Source organism: Colletes gigas, unplaced genomic scaffold (genome assembly GCF_013123115.1).
Source record: "Colletes gigas isolate AHSC1104 unplaced genomic scaffold, ASM1312311v1 Colletes_gigas_Sc00006, whole genome shotgun sequence".
Classification (NCBI taxonomy): Eukaryota; Metazoa; Arthropoda; class Insecta; order Hymenoptera; family Colletidae; genus Colletes; species Colletes gigas.
The window spans coordinates 3,315,646-3,334,619 of NW_025106635.1; the positions used below are offsets into that span (position 1 = coordinate 3,315,646).

Genomic DNA, 18,974 nt, shown 5'->3' on the forward strand with positions numbered 1-18,974 from the left:
AGGGTCGTTTGTGTCAAACTTTTTCCCGTCACCACGACGGAAAAGAGCCGAGAAAGTGTACGGGATTGATGTATGGCATTGACACTTTTCTGAATAAATTCCCTCGCTCGACTTCACGGTGGCTGGGGTGCCATTTTCCATTAAACATTGGACCATATTCATAATTAAATTTGAAGGTTGACGTATAGGGAGAAATTGTAAATTATTTTTAAAACATTTGTGAATAAATTTCCTTAGTCTCTATAACATCGACTTCACGATGGTTGAGTGCCATTTTCCATTTTCCATTGGACCATATTCAAAATTAAATTTGAAGGTTGACGTATAGGGATAAATTATAAACTATTTTGAGAACATTTCAAATGTGTAAAACCTAAAGTCTAAATATAAATATTTCGCTTTGAAGAAATTTGTGGACATTAAAGTGACCCCACGAATATTTTACCCTAACTTACACTAATTAAAAAATTGTGAGCATCTTGATGCTTACGTAGTGTTTACGCGTTAATTTGAACAGAATATGGCGTTTATGGTGCCCTCGAGGGTCCAGGGACACGAAAGTTGCAGGTGGGAGTGTCGCGCCTCGAATTATCTTAACGTCTTCCTCGTTTGGTTTCGTTTAAACGCGTATTCAATTGAATAGCGGAGTACCCACGCGAACGATCGCCGCGATCTCGTGCAGAAACGGACCGAGGCCGCGACACATGAGGTACGCATGTTAAGTAAACCGCGTCTGAAAGCACGCGATCGTTCGTCACGACACGTAGCGACGGTAACTCGGAAATTGTCGATCCGCGGTAAAGCCTGAAATTACTAGATCGTAAAAGTTGCTCGGTACCAGCGCGCCGGGAGTGCTCTAAATTCACTTACGAGGGCTGGCGTAACAGCGCAAGATCATTGAGCGGTCGAGCAAGAACCCACGATGCACGAACACGCGTCCATTCGCGAACCATCAGGTTTTGCGCCGCGTATCTCGTGAACGTTCTTCTGCGTTCGACTGACTTACGCTTCCGCCATCGAGTCTTTTCATCGTACCACGAGTGTATTCGAATATATGTAAATGTAAATCCAATGTCCGGTCGGGACGCAGACTGCTTCGATAATCTTAGCTTATGAGACCCTCAGCCACCGGCCATTTTGAACATTGATCCTCACCAGTGGTGCTCAGGGTGAAAATTAATTAGGAAATAGTAAATAAATTTGTATCATACGTATACAGACATAACACTAATTCTATAAAATAACACACTTATTTATAAACGGTTATACCTATTTGTATATCGAGAATAACATTTCAACTCTTAATGATACTTTCAGATCAAATAGTAATGTTACTCCACTTCGTCCCGGATGTGCTAATTGGATCCATCGATAAAGCCCATCCAATAGATCCCGTCGCAGGCGTGACGCTATTAATCATTGAAACAGTCTCCGCTTGATCGTTAGTTTATTAGTAGACAATTAGATCTAGCAGATTCTGTTCGACTAATGAATAGCTTCCAAAGCAGGATCTATTGCACGAGTCTTATCGATGATTCCGGCCAGCAGATCCGGAATATTGCTCTTTGTGCTCGAAGTAGACACGCTGAAATTCAACTCGAAAGCTTGATAATTCCATAAAATGAAATTTGGCAATGATATCAACCCTGATCGGCGATCTCAGAATCTCGCGACTGGCCGCGCGCAGAAGTGATCAAGATAAAGTCCTCGCGTTAATGCGATTCATAAACGGGTAGGTAGAAATTAAACGAAACGCAAATAGCGAACGGAGTGCTCGTACGACCGCTCGATTTCCTCTTTGGCGTAAAAAAAAAAGAAGAGGCACGACGGAAACAGTCTGGCCGTAGCAGCGGCCTTCGAATCGGCCAAAGAACACGGGGCCGCGGTAACGATAAGAAACACGATCTAAACGATGTGTAATCGTTAACTAATGCGAAACGAAACGGGCTCGATACCTTATAAATCGCGCTCGCTGTGCACGAACACGCGAGCGCTGGGTCCGTGAATTCTTTATTGATCGCCGGTTACTCCGCGGCTACCCCCATAAATTGCTTCTGTAAATAGGGTTCAGAGAAATTGTTGTATCTAGCGTGCACTTAATCGTTCGCGTAGCGAAAGTGCAAGTCCGCGGCACGATGTTCGGTGTAACGTTTCGTTGCCTTAATCGGTATTCGCAACCAGATTCACGTGCAAGGAAATGGATACGCGGGAATGTGCGCCGTGCAAGTGCATCCCGAACCTACTTTCTAGCCGGTTGCTTGGATTTTTCTACAAGATCCGGCGAAAATCTCGACTCCCAAGCTCTTAAAACTACGGGGGATTCCATGCTTTTAACTCTCGAAAGTCTCGAGTGTTTTGAAAGTCTTCGTAGATTTGAAACATAGCTTCCAACAAGATCTGGGTACCAGTAAAACCTTCTTTCCTGCCTAAAGAAAACAAACGACCCCTTTCACAATTAATCGTACACTTTTACTGTCGCAAAAAGAAGAAAATGGGACGATGATGGATCGATTTCTGTTGTAGATATATTTACCCAGGCAGAACGTAATGATTCTGTTCTTGTCCATAAAGTAGGCTGTTCGTAAGAAAAGTGTATCGAAAGGTAAACTAGAGTGCACAATAAGAAGCAAAGTGTACGATCGGGACTGTATTTTTTCGCTTGCAATTATTCGATATTGCAATTTCTCTTCGGCTATCAATTATTATTCCGTAGTTGCCGTGTGCTGTTTCAGTTTGATCTGATAAAATGGCGGATGTGCATCTGGTTTATGTAGGCCGCTCGAACATTTCCCTTAATTTGTTATAAATCGAGAATGTGGGTACGTTGGTATAATACTTCCTTCTTGCATTACATTTCTTGGTAAAACAATATTTCAATACGTACGCTGCGTGTTACAGATTGTAGTCTTCCGTCATTGTCGTCATTTGTAAACCAGTTATCTCCGACTTATCCTTAAACTGTCTTGACTAATGAGGATATTAGCATAGACTGCTGTCAACGAACATCTACCATAAATTCTGATATTTCAACTACAGAAACTTAATAAATCTCGAGACAGTATTTCGTTTTAGATTAATCATAGATTCCAAGTAAAGTCTCGATGGTACGGAGTCTGTGTTGTTCGAATAGACTCTGGTCGACAAACCGATTTCTCCGAGACCACAATTGGAGCGATCGCGGATGAAGCTGCACCGAGCCGGGTGAAAAAAATCAAAGGAGAAAACACTGTCGTAGACGCCGGCGTCGACGCTACTTGCGATTCGCATTTTTCGTGTTCGCCGGGGACTACATTCCTGGCGAAGCTCGCCATTCCTACGGCAAAGGGCTTCCCTCGCAAGTTTCTACGGTCATCCAGCGTGTTGCACTTGAATACGTTTACGCGATCCAAGACGTGAAAGTTCAACAAATCATGATCGCCGGCAAAAAGTGTAATAGACCGTCTTACGTTCGCTTTCACCCGATCAGGGCTACCGATAGTGTTTCGCGGCCGTTTCGAACCACGTGTTTATTTGGATCGTCGATAATTTCACGCTTTTGCCACGCTCTGCTATAATTTGAAACGTAACGTGTGCATTAAAGTAATACGATCAATTTGTTTTCTTGTTGGATCTTTTTTTTTTTAAACGTGATAAATAGCGCGTTTCACGGTTATTTGAGGAACGAATAGGTGAAGATAATATTTTACGATGCGAAGAAAGATTTCTTGCTTGAAATTAAACGATCGTTTTCTTTTTTTCGGGTTTAAAGGTGCATCGGTTATCGAGCTATTTAGCATCTATAATAATAATGGCGCACGTTTTATGTATCGTTAGCGTGTACATTTTTGCAAAATTTAATTGCTCACTCTCGTGTCTTCTACCATCTTGGATTACGAGTTGCTTGGTACGAATAATTTAATATTCGATTACTTAGTAGGTGTTTGAACGTCGCTTGTAAACTTCGAATGATTGAGTGAGAATATCATTGTTTAAATATTACTGTTTCCAATAAATGTACGGTTATTTAAGAATCTGTAAATATCAATTACCTGTCAGTTATCATCGAGATATACAAATTGCATAAAAACGAGGCACGAGTTAATCGGTTATAGTGTAGCAAGGAATTCTATTACTCCGTTATCCGTGGTCCAATTAATTGATAAGACGCCGAACGAGCGGAAAATCGTGGCGCAGGAAATGCCTCTTTTAATTATTGCTGTCGTAAAAACACGTCCGCCTCATTACGTGAATTATTTTACGTTTTCATACGGAAAGAAATTAATTATCATCGCGGGACACGATATTGTATTCGCGAACACGGTCGAAGAAAGCCTCTGTAATTAAAATACCAAGCATCCTCGCGATACGTGTTAATTTTAAACGTATGGTGCACTGTATTCTCGTCGATTTGCTATTGCGTATGGAATCTCGCGTACAAATAAAATTGTAGCTTCGTAATTAAACAATTTTTCGGCGATTTTCAAACGAACCGACTCGTTCGATCTTCGCGAAAATATATTACGCTCGCCGTGTCTTTCGTGTACATCGCCGTATCATACATATTTCAAATAGCTCTTGCGCTATTAATTTATAGTTAGAGCAGCGGTAGAACGTGAGAACTGGTCGTCCAGCATCCAGTTGAGCTGGTAAAATTTTTAAACGTTCTTAAAAACATTCGCGTATTCGTTTAATATTCATTGCCGGGTGTACGGTCAGTCACGAAAGTCGGCTTATCGTCCAATAAATTCCAATGTTATGAATAACACGGGCGTATTAAATTATTCCTCGGTCAAAGCACGAAATAATATTTATTAATAGACTCGGGAATGGATTGTTTTATCTTTCGTTCGTCCGTTTAATTACAGATCGACAAAACGCCGGCAACAAGCGATCTAATGAACTGGTTAATTCGCGTTTCGTTTTATATTCCATAAAGCGCTGATAGAAGAAGATAGGCGTTTCTAGATAATATTTATAATGGTCGGTACGTGCGCTCCACCGTCGTCCTTTTCCATGTTGTCGGAATAGAAATAGTCGTTTAACGATTATACCGGTGCACGGAGTCACGTGTACCGGTAATTAGTTCGTAGGTAAAACCGATACGCGCTACGTTAAATCGTGTCGGCGATGGTCCAAAGAGCTTCGTCTAATAACGAGGTGTCGCCTAAAAGTAAAAACCACGGATTCCCCACCTCGGCTGTAACTCTTCCCGTAATGATACCCTGTCCGTCTAATTACCGCGGCCGAGAAATTAGAAAGGAGAAGGTGAATGGCCATCGGTTTTGCGCGAAAGCTTGGACAGCTCTCGGGGCTATGTATATCGTTGCTCTTTTCAGTAAACGTCGATTCAGCATCAATCAGTAACAGCACGGCGCTCGTTAGCCGTGCCTGTAGCAATACGCGAAACAAAGTCCAGCGGAGATAGGCGCCATAAGTCACGGAACAAATGACGTTTCGCTTTTAATGTAGGTCGATATTGCCCGCCTCGGGTCTTTTCTTCGTCGGATCTATCGATCGTACGACAGTTTCCGCTTTTTACACCGCGGATGATGAATGGACGCGCGCCATCATGGAATGTCGTGGTTTGACATAATATGGTTGATTAGCATGCTCGGATGGATCAAGGTTAATGGCACTTTATTAACCGTTTCCCTTTCTAAGCTCGTTAAACTCGCGAGTGATGGATCTGTAAGGTTTCGTTCGTTGTACGATTTAATTTGCGTTTTCGGTTTGATTATCCACGAAACGTGCTACGATTTTTAATTAATCAATTGATGGTAGTTGCGTAGTTGTAATCTATTGTACGATTCAGATTGGTTTTTTGTTACTTGTGGGAAAGATAAGTAGTAAATCATTTATGCGCGTTAACAGTACAACGTGGAAGGTGGGAAGGAATTAAACTGATTTTAATTCGTGGCTGTAATGTATGCATTTGCATTCCTAATTTAAGTATTTATCGCGTCTTCTGCACGGTTAACGGAACATTACCAAGAAAGTCCATTTCCAGGGTTGTAAATTTCATTAGGAGACAGCAGGAAGATAATGCGGCTCATATGCCAATTCGTTTCGCCTATTCGAAATGCCACTCGGCACCTTTTAAGGGCATTATTACACCACACCGTGATTCCCGAGCAAACCTCGACTCATTGTGCAGCTCTGGTCTATTGTGTCATAGTGCCTCGTAACTAGCAATCGTGTGGGAACGAAGAAAAATAGCAACACCAGAAATAGACCGGACTTGGGTGAAGAGGGGCAAGCATGATCGTTGATCGTGTGTGCTCTTATCGCCAGGTTCACTCGGAAACACAGTGGATTTCGTAATAGTCGTGAATCGTGCAGCAGCCACGTATTATCCATTAAGTATAATAAGCCTCGAGGGCTTGCAAAATATACATTTTATTTATTTTACCTGTCGTATTCAAACCTTATCGAAAGTTGACAGAGTATCGTAAATATAGAGTACAAGTTATAAATAATTAAATGTTTTTTTTGGATTATTTTTCATGCAACATTTTCTTTTCTCAAAAATTGCGTGATGGTTATTTTATTCCAGAATATTAATCAGAAATATTTTATTCGTGACGTTTAAATTATTAATAAAATTAAGATATCGATATAATTGAAAGATAAAACTGACAATGTTGAAATATGTCGAATATTATGGGAAAAAAAAAGTCGCATGACCACGGGGATTCGAACCTGCGAAAGCACGAAGGCTCCGCGTGACTCCATCGGCCGCGACTTGACGCGGAGTAATTGATATCCTCGGACAAGTGATTAATTTTTAATGCAACAAATTGCATCGACGGCTTAATTGAAGGTTGCAAAAAGTATTTGTCAGAAGTGGGATTCGAACCCACGCCCTCAGAGAGGACCAGAAGCCCCAGAAACCCGACGAACGGGCAAGGTAAACCTTGAGTCTGGCGCCTTAGACCGCTCGGCCATCCTGACATTGTGTTTCATTTACAACTTGTAAGCTAATATATTGTATATAGCTTTAAAAATATGTATCGAACACAAACATTTATACGATATAACACATCCATAATAATTCATCGACGATAAATTGTTTAAAATATTCCGTAATAATTATTGAAACAGAAATTACTACAATTTTAATGCAATAATTAAAAAAATATTGTGTTATGTAATAATTAACAGTAACATAAAATTAATCCATAATAATTCATCGACGATAAATTGCTTAAAATATTCCTTAATAATTATCGAAACAGAAATTATTACAATTTTAATGCAATAATTAAAAAAATATTCTGTTATGTAATAATTAAGAGTAACATAAAGTTAATTATATTAGTTAAGTGTTTATTTCGAGGAACGTAAATTCGATGGTTGCACAGAGGAATTTAAAAAGAGAATAGTAGGGAAGAAATAGGTCGATTCGACGAGCAAGTGATTTAAATCTTGTTTCAACGCACGAAGCCTTGCGCAAACACTCTAATCGCTGGAATTAATCTACTGTCACGATATTGAAACGACTGCCCGGATGTTGGTGAATCTAAATAATACCGTACGCGTGTCTCGTAGATCAATCTCCTCGTTCATAATATAAATTAGCCACCGTGTTGTCTCTTCGAGAAATCGATTTCACGGAACTCCAATGCTATACAACTGGACAGACGCGTAGCGATGGATTCAATAAGAATCAAATTTTTTTTTCATTTCCATTGCGTCATCGGGGGTCTTAGAATTAATTCTCAGTAATCAATCTTTCGACATTCATTGATGCACTATTCTTAGGTAGAAAATGTTCTCTTTAAAAAAAATTACTATTGTAATATATGGACTCCAAAATAATAGTTCTATTTTTGTTGTAACAATCAGAGAATCAGAGAAATTTGAGCAAAGCGTAGACGAACGCAAGAGTCAGATATTTTATTTCGATCGAAGGTTTCGGTAACGTAAAAACAAACCAGGATACTCCGGGTATCAGTTCTGTCCCATCGCTACCGCTCGTCCTAATTCATTCTTATCTGAGCCCCGAGGTCCCAGCTTCGTCCATCGATCTGGCCGAAAAAAAGAGGAACGAATGAAAAGGAACAAGGGGCACGGGTACTATAAACGATTTATTGCCGTGGATTCGACCACGCGGAGTCTCCAATGTCATGGCCGACGATTGGCGAACGTATTAGAGGTCTTGGAAACCGGATAACCCAGTACTCGACCACGGTGGCACCTTCCATACGTGTCGCCACGAGACCCAACCCATACCATGGCAAATTAAAAATCCTATCGTCGTGGTAAAATATCAAACAGAATATTTTAATATTCCGCTCGTCGTGTTCATAAGGAAGAACCGCGCAATTCCTAGTGGGATTAAATAACGAATAAAAAGATAGATAGCTGAAAGAATACCATGTTTTATGGACTTGTAGACTTTCATGGTCCTTTAAAAATCGTAAAATACGCAGTCGTAAATTCCAGTTCGCATTGAAGGATCGACTCGCTGCAAATGTTCGATGCAACCTGCATGGCTGGTCGCGCATTCGTCCGGACGCGTATCATTGATTGTCTCGCGCGTTCGACCACTCCCCGCTGATTTCTTATTATATCGCGGACAGATGTTGACAAGCATCCTTCACGTTTGTTCTACTTCCTACGTCGACTCCAAAGCCCATTCATTCTGTGACTTACATGTGGCTATGACTAAAACGAATGATTTTTATGGCCGACGTTTAAAGAGGAGATTGACGTGTCGTGTAAGAAAGCATCGAAAAATACTTTGTCAAGAAATTATGACGGATACGAGAAATATTGTAATAAGTCGTGCGTGAAAACGCGTGGTTTGGTGGTGGGGCGCGACCGGTCTCGCGAAACCTCGCGTTGAGCGTCTCTCTTTCGCTACGTATCCGTCTTAGTGTAAACATCAACATCTAAGGACAGGAAAGGACTCGTCAAAAGGCTTCGACACGCCTGGGAAAGGATCTTCCATCACAGACAGCTCCAAATCCAGCTACCTCTTGTAACCAACCCCAGTAATCAACCCCACCGCCCGCCACCTTCTTTTTAAACAAAGTAAAACCAATTTTATTTCTTTACAAAACAAATCGAAAGCCTCGTGGTTTTCATCTTCCCTATAGTGTTGTTTCTCTCTGTTCAACGCAGATAAACATACGCGATATTTTTGTAATACTGAAATGAGTTATTTAATATTGTACAGAAACAGTTTAGTGGACTCAGTTACACTAGCTTAGTTCCTAACGAATTATCAGAGTAGAAAAAATGTCTATTATGACACGAGAACGGGGTCAGACGCGGCACATAGTTCGTACGAGCTCGTTTCATTGTTTTTGTATCTTCGATCGCCCGTTGAAACAGATCCCACGTTTTAGAATACGCTCGGTATACATTTGTATTAATACATAGTAATAACGAGGCTATCTTATGGGGCCTCTTCCTCGGTTATCGATGGGAAAGAGGAATCTCGGAAATGTCCACGGGGACCTTGTCAACCAACACGGGTGTCTGATAAAACCGGTCGAATTAAGAGCACTAGAGTGTCCCGAAGCCACCCACAACTCCGACAATGGCGTGGGAGCAGACGAGGTGCCAGTTGGCGCGCCATATCTCTAGCTTATTATACGAGCGTCATTAAATCGGGCCCGTCTAGGCGTCCGGAATGCTCGCATCGAAGACACGCGCGTCATTATGAACACCAAGAGGATTAGAGAGGCTCTACGAGACTATTTTACGACCCACGAATCGTTGGTTCGAAAAAGTTCGGTCGGATCTTACGGGGGTGGCTCGTAAATCCTCAGGGAACCGATCTAGCGACGAAAGCGTGAGCAACTTGTAGGAATTCGTTATTCTATGCACGGTTAAACGATCTGAATAAGATCGTCATCGACGCGGTGAAAACGTTCTAATTAAATGGTTATACGATCCAAAAATCGATATCGTATTTCACAAGCTTCTGTATCGGTGACGTGGACTAGGATATGCATTTATGAGAATCATGCGATGAAACTTAATTCCTCGTAAAAGTCGCTCGATACCATAAGATGATAATTGAAAACAAGTCCCAGCGCGACCAGGGACGGATTCAATATCTCCTTATTTTTGCCTATACATCATGACGGACTGGTTTTCGCGAATGGATCGCTCTGATTGCAATTTATTTGCAACGTTCGCCCGGTGACGATTCCCAAGGCGAAAGTGAGACGCGCCGTCGCGAAAAACAACGTCGCGACGCACGGCGGTATTACAAGCGCGATAATTAGCCGTGAAAGTGTAACGGTAAAAAGCGTTCGATAAAACGAACGCCTTTTTGCGCGGTGGACAATTTGATCCCGACCTCTGCAACGAGCCACGTAGATCTTCTCCCGTCCATACTGCAGGGACAAAAAGATTGACACGAAATTAATGTTATCCTTGTTCGTTAACTTTATTCAAAATACTAGAATTATTGGCCAAGCATAGAAGGGCAAAATTTTAAACTATGTACTGTATATAGTGGTGCAGACAGAGTAATTACAAATTTTGTATTTAAAAATTTCAACTAACAATTTTAAACACGTGTATGAAAGTAAGTTTTGCTTAAATCGAGAATTTAGAGGTAGACGTATGACGTGCAGAGACCTTTTCAAAGGAGAGAACAGTGGACGTAATCATGTTATCAATCTTCCATCGGTAGCTACACGATCTAGAGAAATCGTCGTTCGCGGAAAAACCGTGTCCGACCACGTCGATACTCGATGCGGCAAAGTCGCGTTGTACTTTTATCCAATTAACTTGACACGTATTTCACGTTTGTCTCCGCGAAGCGGTGTTATTTTACGCCGCTGCGGCCCAGATTTCTCCGCGTGCTTTATATGGGAAAAGCGTGTTCCACGATCTTTCGAACCGCGTCAACTTCGTTAGCATTTTCGTGTCTCTTGACATTTGTGACCGGGAACGGTCGTGCAAAGGTCGGAGAATGAAACACGACGCGATACGAACGAGTTACAAATTGCTGGGGCAAAACATCCCACGAGAGATTCTCAGGGTGAATTCTACGGTTACAAGAAATCGTGGATCTCCGTAATATTTTATATTTTGTTAGTAAATAAAATAATTTCTTCAGAAATTGACTTCCTTTAAAGACAGATCTGTTTGCTCGAACGAACCGTGTGTATATACCGATAATCCACGAGATCGTCGTTTCAATCATAACGTTGGGATTTCACCCGCGGCTGTTTAATTCACTCGATTCGTTCGGGATCCGTGAAAGTGTACGCGGAACGCTTTTGCGTAAATTTACACCGCGAGGAAGCGTGGAAAAAAAATATTTCCCTGCACCGTGACCGACGTGGAATGTCGAGATCTCCGTTCTTCGCGATCAAACGGATGAGCGAATCTTCAGCTTCGGGCTGCAACTAGAATGCAGCCATGCAGCGTATGCAAAGATGTTATGCGTTCTACGTCGACTCTAGCTGTCCATGGCGCGAGGTGAACAAACTCTATAAAATATAGCGATTCAATTCTATATTTCTATCCATTCGTGTCGAAAATTCCGTGGAAAAATTCATGGTGTATCGATCGCGATATATCGTGGGTTGAAATCGTGTATTTGTCACGAGGTACTTCGTATCCTGTCGACAGTTAATTGAATGTTAGAGCGCACTTCCGTGGCTGCGAAACTTCATTTTAAACTCGTCGTACTTCTTTTAAAAGCTCGTACGGTATGACAATGATACATTCCGCTCTTTCCGCGTGTCTTCGGGGAATTATTCATACAGAAAGGAAACGAGCCGCGCCTTGGTCGCACGGACAAAAGGTATTCCCGACGCGAAGCCATTTTTTCGTCAACGTTCATAAACTGGAAGACGTCGAATCCCTCGGAGTAATTTCTGTCAAATTTAATTACTGATACATATATCGATACGAGACAAACAGGATACAAATTAAGGATAAAAACGTTCGTTAAAAATGAACCGTGCTCGTTTAGATTATATTTATCACGAAATGGTTCGATGTAAAGTGTCCGAGCGATCGTTCGTCCCAACAGTCGTTTTAGAGTTTCTAAATGCATCGTCGCGCATTACGGGGCGCAGAAGAATGTATATTTAAAGCAGGATCATTTTCACAGATGATGCCCACTTATCAGGCCGGAAATCCTGCGGGGCTCCGGTGCGCCAGTCTTATAGCGTTTGCGAGATAATGGCGAGGCTGCTGGCAGCTTCTGACGTCGATTCTCTTTTTGGTTGTAAATCGGCGGCCTCTTAGAACCCGCGATAAATTACTTTACGCTTGAATCAGGGGTAGCATCGTGGAATACCGAGGAAACGTACACCGGTTCGCGCTCGTCCCTGAGTATCGTTTCGAAAAGCCTTAATGACTCGATCCGCCGTGTTACGTGCGGCTAACAGATCGAAACTTGGAACGGGAGAGGTGTGAAAACGGCAAAAATAAATACAGATTCGACGATTAATTTCGCGAAACGCGTACTGTTGGAACTGTCTTGGAAGGAAAACGAGTTCCATTGGGCTAGGAACAGTGCTTCCCAACCTCGCGTTGTCCAATCCTGCGATATAGAAAATTGTTTTACGGATGTATATTTCGCCTTATAGAGCAGGGACTCTAGAAAATTGTCTGGCAAACCAGTCTTGGCTGTTCCAGCGAAAGTAGACGGGGAATACGCAAAATGAATAACTTAATGAAACGTTTTCTTCTTCTTCCTTTCCTTTAACGGGTTTCGCGGAGGGAACGTAGCTTTCCATCGCTGTAGTCCACTTTACCTTCGAGCAAGGTGACATGCTCGAAACCCACGCTTATCGCGAGGAAATCCTGTCGTTTTGAATGGAAATTCGCACGAGCTAAGCGTAGCTCCTATATTTATCAGTCAAACGTCACGTTTACCATGGTCAGTGATAATTCTTGTCTGGTTTCGCGACGATAAAGACGATAAGCTGAGTCAAATATTGCGACAATTATTTGATCCCGAATTCGAAAGAAGAATCCAACAACTCGAAGGTTCAGATCATTCGAGTTCGATGAATATTATTTGGGGAATTAATAGTTTACGTTCAGTGAAAACATAATGTAGGATTTTATCATTAATGAAAAATTAAAAAAAAAAGGAGAAAAAAAAAGTTTGTCGGAAGTGGGATTCGAACCTAGGAACAAAGCAGTTTGCGTTCCGTGTGTAGTTTTTCAAGAGAAATGACAGGTAATTTATTTTGAAAAAAGTATAATACGAATGTAAAAATGTAAAAAAAGTTTGTCAGAAGTGGGATTCGAACCCACGCCCTCAGAGAGGTAAACCTTGAGTCTGGCGCCTTAGACCGCTCGGCCATCCTGACATTGTCTTTGCAATACTTCATTTGAAACTTGTAAGCCAGTGCGCTATATATAGCTCTGAAGATAAGCGTCGTTGATAGAAATATCAACCTAAGCGTTTATATCATACAATGACGATAACAATTCACCTTAAATGGAATGAAGCATAATATAAAACATAAATACACTTTTTTAAATCAGTTTTATATCGCATTCCTCTATTAAAATCTTATCTATTTTGAGTTTGGTATAATCGTTGGAAACTGTAGTAAAGAAAATGATAAAACGGCGTCGATGAAAAAAGGAAGAAGGATGAAGAAATTTCATTGGAGTCGATTTACCAGATCATTTTCGCGTATCTGTAAGAAATCGTGTGTAATGACGCGTAATTGTACGATCTAACCACTTGTCAATTACGTTGTTATCAGACCAGGTACGGGAGGGACGGGGAGAGGGGGGTAGGTAAGAATATACGCCGAGATGAATCTGCATTATGCTGTTGTGCGACTAGATCCGTCTAAACGGATACGCTGAAACTGGTTTCGACCTCACAGAACGTTTCGTCCGCGGTTCCTGGAGTCTGCCTCGGCCTTAATCCGGCATGCAGATGCGTTATCCGGTAGGAAGAATCTGTATACCTTCCCCTTGGTCGTATTATGCGCCTCGCCAGGCTACCGTAACTCTGCCAGTAGGACCCACGGGTTGTCAATTATTTCGTTATCAGCGCGATAAATCTCTCTGTTCGGGCCCAACAATCGTCAACAATTGGCCAATTATCAGTCCGTTTGATCTGTCCGTGCCACTTGCCAGGTGTTCGTTACTTCGTTATCAGGCTAGTCCGTGCTGATAAGAGCTGCTAACCCGTGGTCGAACGTGTCGACACGCAACCGCGGTGAGATCGATTTCCAACGGCGTAGAAATCTCACTTTGACTTTCGATCGACGGTTCTCGTTTCACGGTGAAAACCATCACGTCTCCCTGGTCGCCTGATACATCGCACGGTACGAACTCGATTTCAATATAAATTCCAGCCCGGTGTGGTAACCCTGGTCGTTGGCTATCGTAGGCATTGTCTAAAGTGGAACAAGGTTTCGCGAATTTCAAGGGACGTTCCACCTCGAGTGACGATTCTAATCTTCAGCGCCAAGCAGTCGCCAATTACCTCGTTATCAGACCGAGCGTCAGCCAGGTAATACGAATAATAGTAGGAGCATCGGTCGAGATAAATCTGTATCAGTTTACCGCGGCGATGGTGCATTCGACTGGATGCAAAGGAACTGGTTTCTAGTTTCTTCGCGGTTCGAAAGAAAAAAAATAAAAGCTCGAAGCAACAGCGAACCGTTCTTTCGGCCAACTGTTCCTCTAACGGAAATATTTCAGTGTATTTACTGAGAATATTCAATGAAATCTCGATCTGTAAATTTAATTCGATTTACTTTAAAAATTACAAAATTACCTCGGTCGTATTTTGATTAATATCGATAATTAAATTTCGAGTGGAAAAGGAATTATTAAGGCCTGAAGACGCAGCGGAGGCTTCCACGGGAAACAATACGAGAATAAACGACACCGAAAGTAATAGCCTCCGGCTCGATAATGTCTTCACGGTGAACCATGACGGTGCCAGCAATGTTAATGCAACCACGAAGACGGCGACGACGACGAACTTGTGATCCCGGTCGGCCGTCGTGACCCGGCTTGCATTAACTCCAACTTCTTCTCCGCCTTTCTATCTATCTCTGCCTCTCTTAAAGACGCTTCACACTACTCTGATAAGATCAACACGCGCGACGGCGCACGTCATAAATATTCTATCAAAAGCACGGGGACGCGCTCCAGCCCCAGAACCTAAAATTTATTAAGCTCGAGAATATCAATATTCAATCGTGCAATACACAGAATATGATCACTAAATTGCTTTCATTTTCAGTTTTTCTTCGTTTGACTGAAAATTCAGGAAACTCAATACAACGAAACGTTTAAGCGAATAGAGTTTATTTTTACATTGTTTACATAGTGTTATTTATTTGTCTTATTTTAATTATATCTAGCAGAATTATAAAATTCTAAATTGCTTTCACGAATCGACAGAAAATTCAGAAGACTGAGCACCGCGAAACGTTTGAGCGAATAGAGTAGCAGAGGCGAGAAGGAAAGGAATTTATGCGAGGGGCGTAGGGAATTCTTGTTCGGTTTCCTCGCGGTGTTTATTTTCAATATCAAAGCGCTACGTTGCTGTTATTTTAAGTGGCGAATTCGTCGGTGAATGGGGAGGGATACCTGGCGCAAACAAAGCCCCCGCTGTGGCTGTGTGTGGACAGGGCTTTAGAATCTAAAGGAGCTACGTTGCTCCCCTGGCACAAAATGCACGCGTGCATCAAATGCACCGGACACTTGACGCGAGTTCACGTGCGTGCTAGTCACTTCCTTGATCTCGACGAGGCCTCTTCCTCTGACAGTTATTATGCGCTTAATCATTGTTTATCATTCCACGGTCCTCGCAGTCCATATAATACCCGGCCCAAGCACCGCGATAAACAATGCGTTAATGGGTTTTCCAATGGGCAGAAAATTCTTTTCTTGCCGTTACGCAATCCATCGAAGAAACGTTTAAGCGGACTCTCAGTCTCGACTGAATCATTTTACATAACGTTTAAAAAATAATGAATAAAGGATTACATTTCAAATAATTATTAGTTTAAACTCGTGGAGGGGTAATAATCCATTTAAGGGTTACAAATGGTATTGAATTTATTCAGCCAGTCGTAGTTGAAGACTCGAGTCGTTGCTTTAACCATGTTCTTAACTTCTTTCGTCCATTATCACTTCGTAATCCGAGGCGCTTATGGCTACTAGCTCCTTACCGTTAAACGTTCGCCAACGACAAATCGCCAGGTGTTTGGCCCCCCGAGATTACGGCAGTGCGTCAATGTGTCGATGCTCGAAGTCAGCGCGCGCGTTGTCGATAATGAAATCTAACGAGGGGAGAGAAGTTAAATTTCCGGGCTGAGGTTGGCCGGCGGTTGTTCGTTAGCATGCAAATCGCGAATAAACTTCCCTCCCCCCTTAGAAAATCTTACCTCTCGGTTTGCGTGTAACCGTTTAATCCGACCGTGGTGAGAGTAAATCGTTGACATTACGATTGACCTTTCGCAATCAAAGGGGCGACCGTGCGCGCCTCGCCGTAAGTAGCGATTCTCGCGGATGTTCCGTTGTAAAGACACCGCTAATCAAGCAACTCTGATCACGAGATGAGATGCACGCTTCTATTAGCCTTGGGAGCCGACATCCACCAGGGTGGAGATCCACGGATCGTAAATTGAATCCTTCCACGTGGTTAAAAATCGCGCTTGGTAATCGAGGGGATTCGAGTAATTGGATGGAGTGCGTCAAATTGACTATCCATTTTATGCGTGTACCCGCGTCCTCCTTTACGTGCATTCGATGCCATTTTACCCCGATCGCGACGTTTTACGAAGCAATAAACCAGCGATTTTTATTTTTACTTTGACGCGTTGACGTGTTCGACGTTTTGTAACTGTGCTCTGACTCTCGATACAGAGCTGGTGAAATTAACCATGGTGTCGCAAATAAGGATGTATAAATTAAATTAATGATGCATTAATTCCTGAAATTATTCGTGGCCTGAAAAATTGCGTTTCGTTAATTATTTGGTCTCACGAAGACGGATGTATTATACTAGTCTCTCTTGCATGTTAGAATCGTAAATATAGAAACGAAAGCAATTAATGTAGTAACGTTTAAACGTATTAATGCGCCGTACGATGTTTAGCAAATTCGACTCGACCACATAGTCTATAAAAGTTCGAGATGAACAACGCGTCAAATCACAATTCCGAGGACAGCAAAAACAGGCAAAACAGACTCGCGCAGCATGGTGGATGAAGTAATTAAAACCACGATTAAAACCTGCCGGCGAGGTCTTTATAATTCCAGAGTAATTACTCTTTCAAATTGTGCTCCCACTTGAGAACGAGCCGCTTCTTTCTCGCTTTTGGTATTTTCCTATTCGCGTCCAGAATTAATTTTCGCTCATCGAGCAGAAAAGGAAACACGCGAGACTGATTATTCAAAATTGCCAAAGTAACTTGGAATTAGTAAGGTATTACAGAAAATCGGGTCGTACAAATGGGTTCGATAAATACATAAAATAGTTGGTTGTCCGTTTCGAGTACTTTTGCGGATATCCTGTGGCGATGTTTTAAATTCATTTGCCGGCTATGACGATTTAAACTTTCCTCGCGATATTCTCACGCTACCAATACGGTTCGAAACTATTAATTCTGCCGTCGGAAGTCGCGGAAAGAAACGCTGGAAGATACTCGCGTCCCAGCGTAAAGTCTTTCGTGTTCGATGCGCGATCGTTAATCAGAACCGTTATCGTGCACTTGAAACTAAAAGTAAGCGTGATAAATGGGCGACCCCGTGGTTGTTCGTTTTTCTCGTTAGAATGTGGGACATCGCCCGGCGCTTACGACTATGCATGATTCTGTTCCCATCAATGAATCGCGTGAGAGATAGAGTTATTACGTGCACGGCCTACGCGCGTTCTTGTCGGAGGATTCGGTTCGTTACCATTTTCGATCGCGTGCAATTAACAGAGATGTCCGATTAAGCCTGCCGGCCGGTGATTCTGCCAGCTTTGGATCTACGATACCAGCACCCGTTAAGCGCCACGACGTTCCAGAAATGTGTAAAACAAGTTTGGCCTTGCTGAAACGTATAAACAGAGCATACGGCGCTGCCTTCCACGATTAGTATGCGGGAATTGCTCCGCGCGATCGAAACTTGAGATGCTGGACCTTTATAGGTACAAAACAAACGATATTTTTACGCATTTTTTACGATTGAACAAGTTTGGTGTGTAACGTCACAGTAAATCTCAAAATAAACATAGAAGATAGCATAAATTATAGTAGTTAGTATAGTCATCGGATAGGGGATGAAACGCCCTTTAAAATGAGCGTTTGTACGAGTCGATAGCTCTATTAGTTCCGGAGATATAGCGATTTTAATTTCAAGTCGATGCGGTGGCTAGTTTCGGAGATATAAGGGTCCGAAGTTTGTTTACGTTTCTTTGTTTACATCGTGGCGCCATTGACTGCACGTGCACGTAGTAAATAGTAAACATGACGTCACTCGGTTAGTAGGTCAACGTGCGACAAGGAGGTCCGACGCGACGCGTCAGACGGAGACAGCGATAGTCGAATTAAGAAAAATTACCTTTTACATAAATTGCGATATCTCGAGAACGGAAAGTCGGATCGACAAAATTCAACAGCCATTTTAAAGGGGAAGGTTCACCGCTTCTAACGATACCTCAAAAATTAATATAGCTCCAATCGTTTCGGAACTGCACGGGTCTAAAGTTTTATGATTTTTAATACGCGTTAATAGGCCTTTCTAAGGCGCTGAGCGAGATCGTAGTCGAATTAAAAAAATTACCTTTTACATAAATTGCGATATCTCGAGAACGGAAAGTCGGATCGACAAAATTCAACAGCCATTTTAAAGGGGAGGCTTTGTCGCTGCCAACGGTGGCTCAAAAATTAATATAGCCTTAGTAGTTTCGGAACTGCACGCTTCTAAAGTTTCAGTACTTTGAATAGGCGTTATTAGACAGTTTCGAAATTGAAATATGGCTCGTAGTTAAATAAATAGCATCTCCGCGCCTCGCTATAATAGAATTAAACAAG

At 42.2% G+C, this 18,974-nt stretch overlaps 1 protein-coding gene and 2 non-coding genes across 3 annotated transcripts in view; 1 reads left to right on the forward strand and 2 right to left on the reverse strand.

The window, feature by feature from the left end:
* Nucleotides 1-18,974, forward strand: part of LOC122395785 (ankyrin repeat domain-containing protein 6) — a 98,688-nt gene that overhangs the window by 53,503 nt on the left and 26,211 nt on the right. The window lies entirely within an intron of this gene.
* Nucleotides 6,815-6,930, reverse strand: Trnal-caa. Its single transcript has 2 exons — nt 6,893-6,930; nt 6,815-6,859 (listed from the first exon to the last, which is right to left on the reverse strand). It is a non-coding gene; the product is annotated as a tRNA-Leu (tRNA).
* Nucleotides 13,200-13,280, reverse strand: Trnal-caa. The gene is given in 2 exon segments: nt 13,200-13,234; nt 13,243-13,280. It is a non-coding gene; the product is annotated as a tRNA-Leu (tRNA).